The following is a 20,198-nucleotide window of genomic DNA, read 5'->3' on the forward strand; positions in this document are numbered from 1 at the left end:
TCTGTCTGCAGAGTGTGTTTCTCTCTAAATCCCCTTCTTACCTGTCACTTTGTCTCTTGCTGAATTCTTTCTGCAATGAGACATCAAGAACCTCTAATTCACCAGGCATAGAAGGGAGAGCATATTGGTCAAAAGAGACAGTTACGCTGCATTAACAAGACACCCCCAAAGGAGCAGCTTACTGCACTTCATGTCCAGTGTGAGTCGGCTGTGGTTTTGCTCCCTGACTTGGCTCTGGCTTCAGACTGGCAGAGCTACCTCTGTCTGGACCATCATGGGCTATCACCTGCTGGCTCTTAGAGCAGCCTCTGGAAATCATATCCATCAGTTCTGTCCACATTTATTCAGTTAAAGCAAGTTATATGGCTACACCTAAACTCAACAAAATGGGGATATTTAATCCTGCAAGGAGGTGCACATCAGGAGAGAAAATGGATTATTAGGTGAAAAGTAATACTATCAGCCATAGAGAGCCAACAGAATCTCCTACTGGATTGGATGTGGGGTATGAGTGAAGGAAAAGTGTCAAGAATAATGTAGAGATATTGGTCTGAGCAACCACAAAGAAGAATTGCCATCAACTCAAATGGCAAAGCTACAACTAAAGGACAGCAAGGAGATCAAACCAGTCCACCCTAAAGGAAATCGACACTGAATATTCATTGGAAGGACTAAGGCTGAGGCTGAAGCTCCAATACTTTGGCCACCTGATGCAAAGAGCCGACTCATTGGAAAAGATCCTGATGATGCGAAAAATTGAAGGCCAAAGAAGAGGGCGACAGAGGATGAGATGGTTAGATGGCATCACTGACTCAATGGACATAATTTGAGCAAACTCCGGGAGACAATGAAGGACAGGGAAGCCTGGAATGCTGTAGTCCATAGGTCGCAAAGAGTTGGACACGGCTGAGCAACTGAACTACAATAGCAACAATTAAAGTAGTTTATAGTAGAGGATTAAGAGACTTCCCTGGTGGCTCAGACGGTAAAGCGTCTGCCTATAATGCGGGAGACCAGGGTTCAATCCCTGGGTCAGGAAGATCTCCTGGAGAAGGAAATGGCAACCCACTCCAGTATTCCTGCCTGGAAAATCCCAAGGATGGAGGAGCCTGGTAGGCCCCAGTCCATGGGGTCGCAAAGAGTCGGATAGGACTGAACAACTTCACTCTTCATCATTGTAGTAGAGGATTAAGAGTTGAGTCATGGGCATGATTGGGTCAAGTTGCCCATCAGATATATAAGTAGAGATGTCAAGTGGGAGGTGGATAACATAGGGGTGGATTTCAGGTCTGACATCTGGACTAGAGGCACAAATCTGGAAGACACAGTCATACGGTGGCACTTAAAGTCAGGAGCCCAACTTGATTCCTAAGGGTATGCGGCTGAGCCTGAAGCATGATGACGTCAAGTTAAGGAAGAAGACAAGAATCAACTGACCAAACTGAGCCTGAGAAGAACTGAGCAGGGAGGAAACCCAAGGAAGTGCTGCAAAGGCCAAATGAAGACATTTTATCAAGGGAGGAAAGAGGGGCAAAGCGTGTCAAATCCTATCAAAGACCTGAGAAGTTTATTATTGGATTTTACAGTGCAGAGGTCTTTTGGTGACCTTGAGAAGAGCAGTCTCCATGGAGTGGCAGGAGTAAAGCCTAAATAGAAAGGATTTGAGAGAGTCAGACACGACTGAGCGATTGAACTGACAATCAACACATTTCTGCCAACAAGAAATAAGTTTGCTTATTCCTGTGACATAAAAATACTTGCTTCAGGATTCAAAAAATTCTTGGAAAGCATTTTCTGCCTCCTGCTGATTGTGGTTCTCAAGATTCTTAAAGAGGTGGTATTCAGTTTGCGAGAGGTCAGGTGAATATGGTGGATGAGGCAAAACTCCGTAGCTCAATTCTTTAAGTTTTTGAAGCACTTGTTGTGTGACATGTGGTCATGCATTGTCCTGGAGAAGAACTGGGCCCTTTCTGTTGACCAATGCAGCTGCAGGTGTTGCAGTTTTCAGTGCATTTCATTGATTTGCAAAGCATACTTCTCAGATGTAATGGTTTCTCCAGGATTCAGAAAACTGTAGTGAATCAGACCAACAGAAGACCACCAAACAGTGACCATGACCTTTTTTGGTGCAAGTTTGGCTTTGGGAAGTGCTTTGGAGCTTCTAATAGGTCCAACCACCAAGCTGGTCATCGCTGGTTGTTGTATAAAATTCACTTTTTGTTACATGTCACAATCTGATTGAGAAATGATTCATTGTTGTTTCATAGAATAAGAGAAGACAACACTTTCAAAATAATGATTTTTTTTTTATTTTCAGTCAGTTCATGAGTCACCTGCTTATAGAGCTTTTCCACCTTTCCAATTCGCTTCAAATGCCAAATGACCATAGAATGGTCAATGTTGAGTTCTTTGACAACTTCTCGTGTAGTTGTAAGAGGATCAGCTTCAATGATTGCTCTCAGTTGGTTGTTGTCAACTCCTGATGGCCAGCCACTGTGCTCCTCATCTTCAAGGCTGTTGTCTCCTTTGCAAACCTTCTTGAACCACCTCTGCACTGTACATTCATTAGCAGTTCCTGGGCCAAATGCATTGTCGTTGTTGCGAGTTGTCTCTGCTGTTTTCCAAGCCATTTTGAACTTGAATAAGAAAATCACTCAAGTTTTCTTTTTGTCTAATGTCATTTTCCTAGTCTAAAATAAATGTAAAATAAACAGCAAGTAATAAGTCATTAGCAAAAAAAAATAAAGAAATGTGCATTAAATTGATGTATAATATAACCACATTTAAGAATGTACTCCAATATCGAACAGCAAAGTTCAACAATGAAAAACTGCACTTACTTTTGCACCAACCTAATAGCATAGAAATAAATGCTGATGGGAGTGGATCCAGTAGTGTGTGGGAAGTTAGATGAGAGGAAAAGGAAAGAACTGCTACCATGCTGTTCTTGACTACCTATGAGAGGATGGGAGGGCTCAGCTTTAGACAGAAACAGGGATGGTCCACGGGCTTCCCTGGTAGTTCAGGCAGTAAAGAATCTGCCTGCAATGTAGGAGGCCCAGGTTCAACCCCTGGGTCAGGAAGACCCCTTGGAGAAGGAAATGGCAACCCACTCCAGTATTCTTGCTGGAGAATTCTATGGACAGAGCCTGGCGGGCTAGAATCCATGGGGTTGCAAACAGTTATGTCAGTCAGACATAACTGAGTGACTCACACACACACACACACACACACACACACACAGATGGTCCATCCAGGCAGACAGGAAGGATGCAGATGCCGTGCAGGTGGATGGGAAGAAGAAAAGGCGAGCACATTAAAGTTCTCTTCTTGCTGCTTTGATTTGCTCCATGAAGTAGGAAACAACAATCATCAGCTGAGAGTAAAAATGGGGAAGAAGAGTTAGAGATTTGAGGAGAAAGGTAAAGTGTGAGATATTTACTCCAGATAGAAATCAGAACAGTGGTTTTCTCTGGAGGTGGTGGTACAGGAATGGACTGGCAAGAGACTTAAGGGAACTTTCTGGGTGTGATGGTAGTATTCTATATCTTGATGGGGGTGTGGGCTACACAGTGCATCCATTTGTCAAACCATCAAACTTATAATCTTCACATTTCACTGAGCATAAGTTACCCCTCAGTTTAACAAGAAGGAAGAGGAGGAAAAGGAAGGGAACAGAGAGAGAAGAAAAGTCACCCAGGAGAATGGAAAAATGGATGGAGAAGTGTGGTGTTAAAGGCCCACTTTAGGTTAATGGTCATTAATTCAATTAACATCCAGGTGATGGTGTGTTATTCAGCTCACACATTTAGCTGTACAGGTACAGAGCAGAGTTGGGTTGATCCAGGACTGGTTTTGCCAGGCAGGTCTCGTGAAGTGAAAGAGCTATGCAAGGGAGTGTTTGTAACGATTGATTGCAGCAACTGTGGCTTTCAAAATAAGGCTGTATAGTGTGTGGACTGAATATCAAATCCATTAGCACACTAAAATAGATACCTTGACTGTCGAGGTATAAACATTCATGTATTTTAAAGAAAACACGTTCTTGTTGATCTGTCTAGTAATCAGCTTCATTGATGCTTCTAATCATCTCTGATTGTATCTTATCCTGTTAAATGTATTCACGTGCTCTTTGGAGGCCCCCCCTTTGAGAGCTCAGAAATACATTATTCAACACAAGCACATTCTCTGGCCATCCACCACTTAGCCAGCGACATGTCTATCCTTGCTTTTCTGAGTTTTAGGCAGTAAATTCTGCCATTGTCTTCTGCCAGGACTGACCTCATGGTAAATGCAGTGAATAATGGTCCAGGAGATAAGATTTCAGTAGTGCAATCAAATTTCTTACCTCTGAATGAAACTTTTTTTTGCCTAATGTCTTGGCTAATATCTGAATGTCACCATAATTATAGTGTTCCAGCTTAAAGTTTTAATCATAAATTAAAATTCAAGGAATCTTGTTATCAATAAATTATACCTTACACTTGAAATTTCCCCTCCTACTTTCTGAGCTCCCATGTTTGGACAGAAGGATGAAGAGTTGGGAAACTTCCAAGACAAACAGTTTCATTTTCAGACTGACAGCCTTGGTGCCCCTCTCTTCACTGAAGACCCAACTCATGGTCCTACTGCTCCTTGCTGGGTCTGCAAACCCAACAAAGAACCTCCCTTTTGCTCCTTGACCCTGCAATCCTGTCCCCACCCCAGTTCATCCACACCAGGTATTTGGGACAACTTCTTTAGTGGCTTCCCCAGTGGATCCACTGGCAAAGAATTCACCTGCCAGTGCAGGAGACACAAGAGACACGGATTCTATTCCTGGGTCAGTGAGATTCCCTGGAGAAGGAAATGGCTACCTGCTCCAGTATTCTTGCCTGGAAAGTTCCATGGACAGAGGAGTCTTGGGGGCTACAGTCCATGGGGTGGGAAAGAGTCGGACATAACTGAGTGCACACACAAATACACACAAGGTCATTTTAAAGGGAACAGGTTAGGCAGGAAAAGGTCAAGCTGAGTGTTAGGTTAGACTTCCTTCAGGGTCCAAAGGCAACAGGAACCTAAGATGTTGACTGTTCACAACAGGATTCTGCTTGGGCTCAGACTCAATCTGATCACGTCTTGAATCCAATGCCCTCATATCTAAGCATCTCCCTCAAAGAGATTCTTGCCTTTAGTTTTCAGAAGAAAAATCATCTCTTCTGGAAAATTGTGCCCCTCACCTAAAGGGACACATTTTCATCCCAGAATCTACCCTCCTCCCCATAACTAGAGCACATCCTTCATCCAGGCCTTTCAGCAGGGTCTTCAGCAAGACAATCAACAGTTAGACATTGACACCCTCATGGTCCTCTAGATGACCAGCGGTTGGAAGGGGAGGGGTTGTCCAGAGTGAGCATAGCCCTCCCACTCACTCTTCTTTTGCAGATTCCCCACAAGGGTGAGCTGAGACCATTCACCTGTTTCCTAATACCTATTATTTCAAAAGTTGACCCATTACACCAAGTCCATTCACACATCCTTCAGGGACAAACATGATTGCTCATGAACAGTCTAGACCCATAATGAGGAAGAAACTATTTAGTAAAATCAATATTTTTCCTTCCACAGAGTCAGGAAGTCACATTACTATACAGAAGAGAATCTAGTTTCTCTCTCACTCCCACATTTTTGATGGACATTTCCTTGGTGAAAAAGAAAAACTTTGAGATACATGCACCCCAGTGTTCATAGGAGCTCTATTTATAATAGCCAAGATATGGGAGCAACCTAAGTGTCCACTGACAGATGAATGGATTAAGAAGATGTAGTACATATATACAATGAAACACTACTCAACCATAAAAAAGAATGAATAATGCCATTTGCAGCAACAAGGATGGACCCAGAGATTATCATACTAAGTGAAATAAGTCAGAAAGAGAATGACAAATATTGAATTATATCACTTATATGTGGAATCTAAAATATGACACAAATAAACTTATCTATGAAACAGAAAAAGACTGACAGATATAGAGAACAGATTTGCAGTTGCCAAGGGACGGAGGTGGGGTGGGGGATGGATTGAAAGTTTGGGGTTAGCAAATGCAAACTATTATACAGAGAATGGATAAACAACAAGACCTTACTGTATAGAACAGAGAACTATATTCAATATCCTGTGATAAACCATAATAAAAAAGAATATGAACTCATGTAAATCCATGGCTGATTCATGTCAATGTATGGCAAAAACTATTACAATATTGTAAAGTAATTAGCCCCCAACTAAAATAAAGAAAAAAAAAAAAAAGAAAGAAAGAAAAAAAAAAAGAGTCTATAGAAGGGCCTATAATATATAATTAAAAAAAAAGAATATGAAAAATGTAAATATATATATAGTCACTTTACAAATAAATACAGTCACTTTGCTGTATAGCAGAAATTAACACCACATTGTGAATCAACTATACTTCAATAAAATTTAAAAAGAAAAGCTTAGAGAGAAGCCTCTGTTGTGGGTCTGCTCTCATTCTGCTGAGTTCTTATCTTGTGTAAAGCGAAGCAGTGGTCCCTGGCTAGTTCCACATTGGTGATGCTAAGACCTGGGTAATACGTTTCCTGGGTACCCTTCTCTCTCCTCCTGCTGATGTCCTTTAAAGGATCAGAGTGGGGCAGAGATGGGTTCATAGCCTGACGACACCAGAGGCGTGTATTTGACATCAAAACTGAAGATTGGGGACCTACACCTGGGGTAAAACATGCATTAGGGGAAGAGGCACAAGAGGAGACAAGTTATAACAACACACAGAGCAGGTCACAAACGGATTTATAGGCCACACTGCTCCCAGGCCTTTGACTGCATGAGGAAGGAATTCTGAGGCCCAGCTTAGCCAGATTGCTGGCTCATCAGTTGCCCAGGAGGCTCTCACAGAAATAAAATGTTGAGGGCAGTCCAGTAGTTAGGACTCTACGTTTTCACTGCCAAAGGTGAGGGTTCAGTCTCTGGTCAGGGAACTAAGATCCCATAAGCAGTGCAGCCAAATAAATAAATAAATAAAATAAAACTTTGAGGTCTGTGAGTCTCACAATATTTTTTTGCTTGTGAGTAACAAATAAAAAAGCAATTCAACAACTATTTCTTAAACACATATACATCTTAAAATACTGATAAGATGGTGAATAAAATCGAGAAGTAGTTGGCCAAGGGTAAACTGGTTACTAAATATTAGTACAGATGAAATAAGATACCAGTAGTAAAATATGAAGAGCTACTATAAATCATCAGTACTTTAACACCCAAATCTTAATTCTGTTTAAGTTTATTCACACTTATTTTTCTAAATCCCAGTTATTAACAATATTACCTAAATTTGTCCAGAATATGCTTTCATACAAACATTACTTCATAAAAAGCCTATAAGCAGAGTATTATTATCTTTACTTCTATTCATGAGGAAAGGGCTGGAGGAATTCAGTGGTTTGTTCAAAATCACACAGCAAAAATGAGACAGCCACCCACATCAAGGGGACATGCCTATTTCTGCCACAAATCTTTGATAAATCTCTTCCCTCTGCTTGAAACGCCCTTCCCCCAGGCTTCGCCTGGCTGGATTCTCATCATCCTGCTGTCTTCTCAAATGCTTCTCCCCAAAGGACTCTTCCCTAAATGCCCTGGTCTCAAGTCACCATCCCCAACCCAAGTGCCTCTCTACCCCAGGAGGCTTTAAAGTATTAAAACATCCCTCAAGCAAAACTGGCCCACTACCTGTTCACCTGTTGTTTTTATAAATACAATTTTATTGAAACACTGCCATGTCCATTCATTCACATACTATATGTGGTTGCCTTCCCACTACAACTACAGAACTGAGTAGTTAAGACAGAGATTGTATAACCACACATCTGAAATATTTATTATCTGGCCTTTTACAGAAAGTTTGCCAATCCTAGCTCTATTCCATTGCTCCATTCATCTTCTTGATAACACTTTTCATAATGTGTGTGTGTGTGTGTGTGTGTGTGTGTGTGTGTGTGTCCCCTGCTTTTAGAATGTAAGCTCCATGAGGGCAGGGTTCATCTGCGGTCTTCACCATTGTATCTCTAGCACCTAGGTGATCAATAAATACTGTTGAGTGATAAATGGCTCTTAGTTCATCCCAATTTCACAGTCCCCAGATGATTGTCTTTATAGTTAGGATAAACAAAAGAGGGAAATATCTGATATCCCTTGCTGTAATATATTTCATTGCCCATTCAGTTCAGTTCAGTTGCTCAGTTGTGTCCGATCTTTGTGACCCCATGGACTGCAGCATTCCAGGCCTCCCTGTCCATCAGCAACTCCCGGAGTTTACAAAAACTCACGTCCATTGAGTGGGTGATGCCATCCAACCATCTCATACTCTGCCGTCCCCTTCTCCTCCCGCCTTCAATCTTTCACAGCATCAGGGTCTTCTGAAATGAGTCAGCTCTTCGCATCAGGTGGCCAAAGTATTGGAGTTTCAGCTTCAACATCAGTCCTTCCAATGAATATTCTGGACTGATTTCCTTTAAGATGGATTGGTTGGATCTCCTTGCTGTCCAAAGGACTCTCAAGAGTCTTCTCCAACAGCACAGTTCAAAAGCATCAATTCTTTGGTGCTCAGCTTTCTTTATAGTCCAGCTCTCATATCCATACACTACTGGAAAAGCCATAGCTTTGACTATACGAACACTTGTTGGCAAAGTAATGTCTCTGCTTTTTAATATGCTGTCTAGGTTGGTCAGAACTTTTCTTCCAAGGAGAAAGCATCTCTTAATTTCATGGCTACAGTCACCATCTGCAGTGATTTTGGAGCCCAAAAAAGTCTGTCACTGTTTCCACTGTTTCCCCATCCATTTGCCATGAAGTGATGGGACAAGATGCCATGATCTTAGTTTTCTGACTGTTGAGTTTTAAGCCAACTTTTTCACTCTCCTCTTTCACTTTCATCAAGAGGCTTTTTAGTTCTTCTTCGCTTTCTGCCATAAGAGTGGTGTTATCTGCATATCTGAGGTTATTGATATTTCTCTTGGCAATCTTGATTCCAGCTTGTGTTTCATCCAGTCCAGCATTTCTCATGGTGTACTCTGCATATAAGTTAAATAACCAGGGTGACAATATACAGCCTTGACGTACTCCTTTCCATATTTGGAACCAGTCTATTGTTCCATGTCCAGTTCCAACTGTTGCTTCCTCACCTGCATACAGATTACTCAGGAGGCAGGTAAGGTGGTCTGGTATTCCCATCTCTTTCAGAATTTTCCATAGTTTATCATGATCCACACAGTCAAAGGCTTTGGCATAGTCAGTAAAGCAGAAGTAGATGTTTTTCTGGAACTCTCTTGCTCTTTCAATGATCCAACAGATGTTGGCAATTTGATCTCTGGTTCCTCTGCCTTTTCTAAAACCAGCTTGAACACATAGAATTTCACAGTTCACATACTGTTGAAGCCTGGCTTGGAGAATTTTGAGCATCACTTTGCTAGCATGTAAGATGAGCGCGATTGTGTGGTAGTTTGAGCATTCTTTGGCATTGGAATGAAAACTGACCTTTTCCAGTCCTGTGGCCACTGCTGAGTTTTCCAAATTTGCTGGCATATTGAATGCAGTGCTTTAACAGCATTATCTTTTAGAATTTGAAATAGCTCAAGTGGAATTCCTTCATCTCCACTAGCTTTGTTCATAGGGATGCTTCCTAAGACCCATTTGACTTCACATTCCAGGATGTCTGGTTCTAGATGAGTGATCACACCATTGTGATTATCTGGGTTGTGAAGATCTTTTTTGTATAGTTCTTCTCTGTAGTCTTGCCACCTCCTTAATATCTTCTGCTTCTGTCAGGTCCATATCATTTCTGTCCTTTATTGTGCCCATTGTTGCATGAAATGTTCCCTTGGTATGTCTAATTTTCTTGAAGAGTTCTCTAGTCTTTCCCATTCTATTGTTGTTCCTCTATTTCTTAGCATTGATCACAATAGGTATTCTTGACATAGAAACAATAAGCATAAAGTAAAAGACTTTAAAATTTTTCCAGTAATTAATAAATATTGTTGAGTGATAAATAGCTCTTGGTTTATCCCAATTTTACAGTCCCCAGGTGATTGTCTTTATAGTTAGGATAAACAAAGGAGGGAATATGTGATCTCTTTTGCTGTAATATATTTCATTGGCCATTAACAATACTTTTTTTGCTTTAAAAATAGGTGTCTGAACAGCATTGTCATACAATTTAAGATTATTACATTAAATTATTTAAATTAATTGACTGTTATTTAACCAATATTAATCAGGATGGTGTGCTTCAGTCCATGGGGTCACAAAGAGTCAGATATGACTTGGTGATTAAATAACATTTAATTTTTAAATTATAATAAAATGTAGCATTTTGATAATAATATTAATGCTCATTGATGAAACTTCAAAATCCACATTAGTCTAAATTCTTAACATTGTATATGTTTTTTCTAATAAAACAGAGCTGGGAAGCATTACCTACTAAAAATTACACGGTGTGACCATTATAATTTATGCCCTACCTTATTTCTTCCCAACTAGAAGAACCCTGAAACATTCATCATAGAGCATAAATGAGAAAGAAAACTATTCTGTTTCTTCTATCAAGTTCCTATTTGGCCCCATCTACCACCACCTCTTGCCTATTGCTCTGGCCCAAAAGACCAAAGAAAAATTAGGGCGTGGTGAGACAGTAGTCAAATGAGGTTACCAGAAGTTGCCTGAGATGAAATAATCAGGGGAAAGAATTTCTAAAATGGCACTCCCCAGTAAGATCCCCTGCAAACATAACCCCAGGTATTAAGAGGTTGGTAGTCACTTGTAAGTTTTAGTTTGAGTCAGTGACCAAGAGTCCAGTCACCTCTGAAACAGAAGACACAGCGTTTGACCTTGATTGTCACCTCTGCAACACTGCGACTTCATCACATATCCTTCTTTCAAAAGTCTACTGTGTCATTTAGATTGTCCAGGGTCTTCCACTTAAAATGTCAGGTAGTTTTATGTTCTAAGCCAAATGACTGTGTTTTCTTCCTCTTTTACTCATTCTCCCCCAAACAGCTTGGATTTTTTTTAAAGCTCTTAATCAGAATTGAGAAGCTTACCAACAGATATTATCAGGACTCTTAACATACAAAACCAGTATTCTTCGCCTGCTCCTCTATATGTGACTTCAGAATTTAGGAATAAATGCCAAGGGAAAATTTTTAAGGCCTTTTACTCTATGTTTATTGTTCCTATGTCAAGAATACCTATTGTGATAGTTTTATTCAAATAGGAGCCTTACTTCCCTTCTCTGAGCTCCATGTGAAAAGAGTTCCCATGGCTAGGAAGAAACAATACACAATGCCAGTACTTCCCTGAAGGACAGACCCATAGAAACTTAAGTACATTTTGTATATAGTGTGTTTATTTAACTTACCCTGATTACCATATTGGATCTAGCATCCCTAATCCCTGTCTATTCTCTTGCCCTGCTTTATAGTCTTCGTAACATGAGTCATGTTACTGTTATGTTACCCCTGTTATATTACCTTACTTATGGTAGTGTCTGTCTTCCACACTAGCACAGGAGCCCCACGGTCTTATACTCTGCTGAATCCTCAGAGCTTTGAACAGGATCAGCATAGTAGGTGCTCAGTAAACATGAGCTGAGTGCATTGGACAGCTTTGGTCCTCCTTCCTGATCATATCCTTTTACTCTCATATTGTTTCTGGGAGTCCCTTTATGTGCCTTTGCTTATGGTAGCCCCACCCCTCTAACTCTCCTTCAGAACACTGCTCTGGGGTTACCCAAGCTGTTTTGCCACCTCATGCAGAGGACCTAAGTGCCTGGGTGCTTACATCTCCCCTGGGCACCCACGGCCAGTGACTGACTGATACAGGAGGATGAGAGCCCAGCTTACTTGCCCGGAAGTCCTCAGCTCAGCATCTGTTTCTTAGGAACCAAATCTAAAACACTGAGTAATTGAACATGTGCACTCTAAGATTTCACACAAACTCGAATCATTCCTTAAAATGTTTGCAATAATAAAAAAAATGTTGACCACATTTCACTTGATTCCACAGTAAAGGACTGATATTTACCACATGAATCTATGGTACAATGAATTATGTGGGGCATTTTCTTTTTGGCCATGCTGCATGGCATGTGGGATCTTAGTTCCCTAACCGGGGATCAAACCCATGACCCCTGCATTGGAAGCACAGTCTTAACCACTGAACTGCCAGGGAAGTCCAGTCTGGGGCATTTTAGAAAGGGTTTGGCTTCAAAAGTAATTTCACAAACAATAACTATAAGCACTGGAAAAAAGAAATGGCTGAGTCAGCCCCCATTAACTATGCAGAATTATACTTCTCTTGATTAATGCTGTGATTTGAAAAGCACTGCTCTTTTAAAAAAAAATAGAATTATAACAAAGAAAAATAAAAAATGCATTTGCTTTTAATGTTGCCTGCTTCTCGTAACTTCCTGCAAATGTATTCATTTCTCAGTCGAAATGTGGGTAAAAGAAGTTTACTCTGCATTCTCCAGAATATCATTAGCAAAAATGAGGGCATATCTGCATGACTAATTTTGATTAAATTGTGCTTCATCTAAATATCTAAACACCAGGTTTGCTTCCACGAATGTCCTTTATTTAGCTTGCCTCTTTCTCAGAATACATTTTCTTCTACTCGTGTGGCAAAAAAGGACACCAGGTCAAAGGTCAAACCCCAAGCATAACTGACAGATTTAGAAATAGATAATGGCCCACATTTTGGAGTAGAGGTCAATATAATTTTCTGAAATCAATTATAATAAAAAAGACAACCACTTATGTTTCCATTTTCCTGCCCTATGAATTTTGCAGCGATGCAGGCAGCAGGCAGTTTCCAGTAACGCTTTTAGAAGCATGACTAACACTCAAGGAAATAAAAGATGACAGTTTTTATAAGCAGTAGCTGGAATTAGTAAGAAAATCTGAATGCCTCCATTTTTATACTTTCTGTTTTCAGGTATATAGTCTCCACAGCTTCAGTCATCTTGTTACTTTAGCAAAATCTTTATGTCACTCCTGACACCAAAAGTATGTTAATCAAGATCATCAAAAAGCTAGTGTCTCATTTTACTGGGTATGCGTCTTTCAAGGCCTGCATAGTCCTGGCTCTGGCGATACTATTACAACTTCATGGGATTGCTCTCTCTGGGGTTAGTTCTGAGGAACTGATTCTAGAGTCTACACCTCAAGAGACATTGTTCACTTAGTGATCTCTGCTTCCATGGATTTAGTGTGAACTCATGCTCATGGTGGTATTTTTGGTCCTTAAGATAATAGGGATGACTCTTACTCTTCTTCAGTAGCCCTGGGCCCACTCATTGGCTTCACTCCATCTCTTCCCCCACTTTTAAAGGGCTCCAATAGGACTTCTAGGGCATCACATGTTTGGCCCACAGCAGAGTATCCATTTTCAAACATCTCATCCAACTTTCTAGGGCAAAATATCTATGAAGATACATAAATGCTAAGAATTTAACATAGTTGCAGAGAGTGCAACTTCTATTTATTCTATGCAGAGAATCAGGCAACACGCGCAAAAACTTTGATAACTGTGCATTTGTGACTTGAGTTTAGCATTATCAAGACTGTGCAGAAAAGCACATCTGGAATCTTTCTGGGTGTGTCTATTTAATATTTTGTTGCATAGCAATTATGTATGAATTGTAAGCAGTTTTCACAAGTTGCTAATTACTTTGACCAAGCCACGTTTTATAGGTTTTGTTGCTTGTTTCTTTGTTTTTTACTGAGTATGTACATGTAATTTAATACTGTTTGTAAATATCAATATCAACATATTTCCCTAACATCATATATAACCAAACTATAACGATACTAGTCCAAAGACTGACCACCAATTGCTGGGGTGACCAGGGAGCTGTCCTCACCCCCACCCTCTGTGGTCCTAATTCAGCCATAACACAACTACCATAAACTTCAGTCCTCCGTCCAGCCCCCATCCTCAAACAAGGATAAGCGGATCATAAAATTCCTAGGACGTGTGAGGGAATGACATGGAAGGAAGAGCAAGGCTAGATGGGAAGATGGCAGGCAACCCCAAATGAGAGAGCAGGGAGGAGGGTAGATTTCTGCAACAGACCTGGAAATTTCTACAGCCACTGGTATAGTCCTGGAAGTCCTAGGTGGGCACAGAACACTCAGAAAGGTCCACACTGATGGGAAACCTATCATGAACCACTACCAGCAAGATGGTCCTGCAGATCCACAGAACTCCTGGCCAGCTAGCTACCTGGACTCACCCTAGGTGTTTCATTACTCGTAAAATAACTCAACCCACACAGTTTAAGTTATTGAATTTTTTAGATTCTGCTTCTCCCAATTCATTAGCGTAGATATTTAGTGTAGATTTTACTACACATACTTAAATGGGGAAAGGGGAACAGGAAAAATGTAGGAGTAAAATAAATATATGTTTTTAACCAAATGATATCCTACTGCAAGAGGATGCAGGAAATCAGGTAGTATTAGGTCATCCAGGCATGACAGGGGGGCTCCCTGGATCAGGGGTGTGGCTGCAGGGCAGAATTAAGTGGAGGTATTCTGAAAGCTATTTTGTAGTTAGAATCAACAGAAAGTGAGGTTGGTCAGGTGCAGTGTGTGAGAAGCAGGAAGGGTCAAAGAGAAGCCCCAGATTTCTGACTTATGCCTCTGAGTAGATGTCAGTGTCATTTATTGACATAGGGAACACAGAAAGAAGAAGAGGTTTGAGCAGAAGCAATGAGGTGTTCAGCTTTGGGCCACTGAGATGCCTGGGGGACACCTCAGCAGACTTTGAGGATACAGTTGTGAATCCAAGGAAGAAGCAGCCACTGATGCCAGCAGTGACAAACTAGGTGACCCTCTGTTCTTTGCAGCTAGGGAGGCCTCTTAAAGATGGGCTGATTATCCCACTCCTGGGCATATATCCAGACAGAACTATAATTCAAAAAGATACACGCACACCCATGTTCATAGCAGCAGTGTTCACAATAACCAGGACATGGAAACAGCCTAAATGTCCACTGACAGACGAATGGATAAAGAAGATGTGGTACATATATACAACGGAATACTACTCAGCCATAAAAAAAGATTGAAATACTACCATTTGCAGCAACATGGTTGGACCTAGAGATTACCATGCTAAGTGAAGAAAGTCAGACAGAGAAAAACAAATATCATATGATATGACTTATATGTAGAATCTAAAATATAACACAAATGAACTTATCTATAAAACAGACTCACAGACATACAGAACAGACTTGTGGTTGCCAAGGGGGAGGGGAAATAGGGGAGCAAAGAATTGGGAGTTTGGGATTAACAAATGCAACTTATTATATATCCTGTTGTGTAGCAAAGGGAACTACATTCAATATCCTGTGATAAACCACAATGGGAAAGAATAAAAAAAATAATGTATATATACGTATGACTGAATCACTTCTGTACAGAAGAAATTAACACATTGTAAATCAACTACAGTTTAATAAAATAAAATTTTTAACAGTATGGGCTGACTGATGGGTAATTACATACATTGGAGTGCATCTCCTTTAGGGCCATTAACACACTCTGTAGCCCTCTTTGCTTACACTGCTCTCAAATAAATAGCACATCTGAAAGATCAATGCCAATTCCACATCCATTAGGTCTGCAAATCAAAATTTGTTGTCAAGTAACATGTGAAGTGAAACAAAATGGCACTCAAAGGTATGTAAGAGATTCTTCTGTGCTAACTGATACTATTCATGAATCTCTCTGTCATCATTCATGAGGCACAATTTTCAACCCTGGGCAAGGTGGTGCTGTGTCATCTTCCAGGGGAAGTCACAGACACAATCAGAAATGGTGCTGATTCATAAATGCCTCCTAGTATATTGTCTGTCACATCATCAACAGCAATTGTCCCCATTCGATACACTGCCTGACAAAAAAGAACTTTCTTTTCTCCTGAAATTTGAAACCCAATGTAAGTTGGAGTTGAGTTCACCTTTCTAGGACAGGGATAGCAACATTTCAGTGTTGCAAACCAACTGAAGCTAATTTAATCAATCAACAACTGTCAGATTAGAAGGAAGACACTTGCCTCTACAAACTCACTACTGGGTGGATGTTATAGTAGAAATCTCAGACCAAATGTTGCCCTGTGTAGAAATAGCTTCATAATCAGGAGCAAAACCTGGTAACTCGAAGAGAAGTCCCTGTTCTCTGTCCTAAATAACATACTCCAATTAGCATACTGCAAGAAGAGGGCCCTCTAAGTCAGAGGCAGTGATAATCCTAGGGTTATCAGATGGCATCCGCTGAGTAAGAAACATAGGACAAATGGTATTCTAGATCTTTGGTCCTAACTCCAAACATGTTTTCCTGTTGTTCCTGTTTATTCTTGTGGCTTATTTAATCAAGGGAGGTAGGAACCATTAAGTCTTTGTAACTAACCACATATTATTTACACTGTGGATTCCACCAGTGAAATATTATTTCTAACATCTCCTATGCTAATCAACAAGTCCTGTGGTACAGCTTTGATGCCTAGGAATTTCCCTGGTGGTCCAGGGGTTAAGACTTCACCTTTCAAGGCAGGGGATGCAGGTTTGATTCCTGGTAGGGGAGCTAAATCCCATATGCCTTGCAGTCAAAAAAAAAAAAGTAAATCTGAAGTAATATTGTAAAAAATTCAATAAGGACTTTAAAAATGATCCACATTTTTTAAAAAACTAAGAGAGTGAGCAAGCAATCCTATTAAAACAACAACAACAACAACAACAAAACAACCACTAGAGGGAACCTGCTTGGAAGACAGACTCCTAGTTAGAAGGCTTCCAACCTTGCCTGGAAAATGTATTTTTAGTTTAAGCATCTCCAAATGTTAGTTTAAGGTCCCTAGGATTTACATTAATGTTAACTTAAACTTCTATATATCACAAACAGAAACATTTTAAGGCAACAATCACACAAAGACAATATGACATTCTGGTTCTTAATTTTGTTATTGCTTTGATGTTAAAAATAGAACCAAAACTTCAGAGCATGAGTTATATTCCAATTATCTTTTGCTATGTAACAGACCATCTCAAAGCTTAATGGAATCTCACATACAGCATGGTGATTGTAGTTAATAATACTGTATTGTCTACTTGAAAGTTGCTAAAGCAGTAGATCTTAAACATCCACACCACAAAAAAAGAAATGGTAATTATGTGACCTGATTTATAGTCATCAACATTTTGCAATAGATAAATGTAACAATTCAACATGTTGTACACCTTAAACTTACACAATGTGCCAATTATATCTATTAAAAAATAACTTAGAGAATAAAATAACAATCATTTATTTCATCACAAATCTACAATTTGGTTATGGCTAGTTGGGGGCCACAGTTCCCCTCTGCAACAGGACATCTGGTGCCTCAGCTGAGGAACTGGAAATAATGAAAGGGGGAGGGGCGCTTAAATTCCAGGAAGTTCTGGACTCACCTGTCTGGTCCTGAACTTCGAAGACTCAAATGTGGACTCAGCTGGAACTGCCAAGCTGAACATCCATAGGTGGCCACTCCATGTGTTCTGAGCTTCTGACAGAATGGCAGCTAGACTTCCAGGGGGAGATCCCCCAGAGCTAGTGCTATGAGAGGCTCAGAAATTGCTTCACCTCCACAATGTTCTATGGTGACAAGCAAGTCCCAAGAAGCCCCAGATCCAAGGGAGGGGAATGAGACCTCATCTCTAGAAGGGAAGTGGAAGGTTACACTGCAGAAAAGCAGATGGGGATGGGAGATGTCACGGTAGCCCATCTTTGGAAAACACAAGCTAGGACACCGAAATGAGTAATACACAGTCTCTGGGTACTTATCCTCAAATAACTCATAATTTAGTTGTACAAGTAGAAAAATCAACTAATAATTACAATCTAAAACAAGATGACAATAGATCAGGGGTCGGCAAACTGAAGCTCACTGCCTGTTTTTGTAAATAAATTTTTATTGGTACACAGCTATGCTTATTCATTTACAATTGTCTACAGCCGCTCTCAACCTACAGTGGCAGAGCTGAGTCATTTTGACAGATACCATGTGGCCCGCAAAGCCTAAAATATTTATTTACTTGTCCTTTAGAGAAAAAATGTGCTCACCCTTCCAGACGATTCTAGTATAATACTAGAATACTGCTTTGGCAGTATTGAGGAGGGAAAAATAAAACTTCTGTGGGAATTTCAAAGATGTCACCCAAAAATGGAAAAAAATTAAAGCTAATTTTTATTCAATGATTTATTCTTATTTACCTTGCTTGGGGCTTCCTTGGCGGCTCAGACAGTAAAGCATTCGCTTGCAATGCAGGAGACCTGTGTTCGATCCCTGGGTTGGGAAGATCCCGTAGAGGATGGCATGGCAACCCACTCCAGTATTCTTGCCTGGAGAATCCCCAAGGACAGAGGAGCCTGGCAGGCTACAGTCCATAGGGTCACAAAGAGGAAGGATTTAAGGCTGTTTACAAAGATATGCAGCAGACAGCAGAGGTGTTAGGAAGGGGGCATTCCAGGCAAAAGGAAGAACACATATAAAGCAAGTCTAAGCAGGTGAAGAGGGTGGTATGTTCAGATCATTAGAAAGAGTTCCATGTATTGGACCATGTGGTGAATGTTCCAGGCCCAGGAAGAAATGAGAGTTCACAGGAGAGCAAGAAATATGAAATTTGAAACATGGAACCCAATAACTCTCAGGGGAGCAGTGATGAAGCCTGAATCCAGGCAGGGCCACTAAGAATGCGAAAGCAAGATTATGTCCAGTCACTCACAGAGATCATTACCTCTCTTATTCAGATGTCTCTTCCTTTGTGACCTCCTCAGAGCAGTCTTCTCTAATCAATGTTTCTAAAATGGCAACTCCTTTCTGTGAGTCTTTCTCTCCTTACCCTGCTTCACTTTTCTTCCTAGAGCTTAATACCAGCTACCATTTTATAGTTATTTGTCCACTGCCTGTTTAAGAACTTGGACTTTATCTGCCTTGTTCCTTGCTGTGACCCCAGTACCTGGCACACAATAGACGCATCTGTTGAATGAACAAATGAATGAATGAATAGAAAAACGTCAAAGGGCAGTGGCCACAATTCAGAGACAAATGGGAAATGGGAGGTAGGCAGAGGAAAACACCAGGGATCACTCCAAGTTTCCTAGCTCAAATGGCTGGGTAGATGCTACAGCCTTCAACCATGACGAGAATAGGTTTGGAGGGGAATGAGGCATTGGGTAAAGAGATGCAAGTTTGATTTTCGACATACTGAATTCAAGGTTCCTGGGAAGCCTCTTCAAGGAGTTGTTGAATAGGCAGCTGGGAATATAAAAATGAAGATTAGGAGAAACGAACAGAGCAGGTAGATTTGAGATCACCTGAGGACAGGAAACAGGTGATGCCATAGGAGGATATGAGATCTTCCAGGAAAAGGCATCAAGAAAGAAGAGAGGTGGTGACTGTATCTGGGAGGAGAAAGCACCCTTTATAGGGCTGCCAGAGAAAAAGCAATCCAGGAGACTTGGGGACAGTCAGAGAGGAAGAGAACTAGACAAGAGCTGGTGTCAGACGAACCAAGGCAGGATATTTTCAAGAGAGAGAATGGCCGACAGATTCAGATACAGCTGAAAGCTTGTGATAGGAGAGGTGGTGAGGGGGTCCCCCAAGGAGTTTCTAAAATGGTCCCATGGTGACTCATACTGTTTAGCATCAGTTACAATTTAGAGAATTTGCTGTAATTTCTATGACTTGATTCCTTGTTTTCTGCCAGGCTTGTTTTCTGCTATGGATCTTCTCTTAGATCCATAGATCTAGAGATCAAAATTTTATTTCTGTAGTTGACAGTCTCTGTTGTCTCTGTGAACAGATAAATCTGTGGTAAAGGGGATATTAATCCAAGCCATTTTAATAATACCACAACTACAAACTACCTGGGCAGATCATTAGGCTGTCTGCTCCCTGACTAATGAACTCCTGTCTTGGGTATGTAACAACAACAACAAAATGCCGTCTTTGTTTTGAGTATGAATAGACACTTAAAAGGTTTATATCAGTCATTAATTGAGGTAATGAGGCTCTTCAACAGACCCAGCAGAGAATACTTGGCTAAAGATGCTCAAAACTTTCTTTGAATTTCAAC

The 20,198-nt window shown here is 40.6% G+C and overlaps 1 long non-coding RNA gene across 1 annotated transcript in view; it reads right to left on the bottom strand.

Annotated features, from left to right (window-relative positions):
* Positions 1–320: 320 nt before the first annotated feature.
* The window catches only part of LOC145524164 (uncharacterized), a 29,107-nt gene continuing 9,229 nt past the window's right edge, over positions 321–20,198 (bottom strand). Inside the window, exon 3 of the long non-coding RNA XR_014067268.1 lies at positions 321–2,690. This is a non-coding gene — a long non-coding RNA (uncharacterized LOC145524164). The remainder of the gene's footprint in view (positions 2,691–20,198) is intronic.

This window comes from Giraffa tippelskirchi, chromosome 10, assembly GCF_054371585.1.
Source record: "Giraffa tippelskirchi isolate mGirTip1 chromosome 10, T2T-mGirTip1v1.2.pri, whole genome shotgun sequence".
Lineage (NCBI taxonomy): Eukaryota > Metazoa > Chordata > Mammalia > Artiodactyla > Giraffidae > Giraffa > Giraffa tippelskirchi.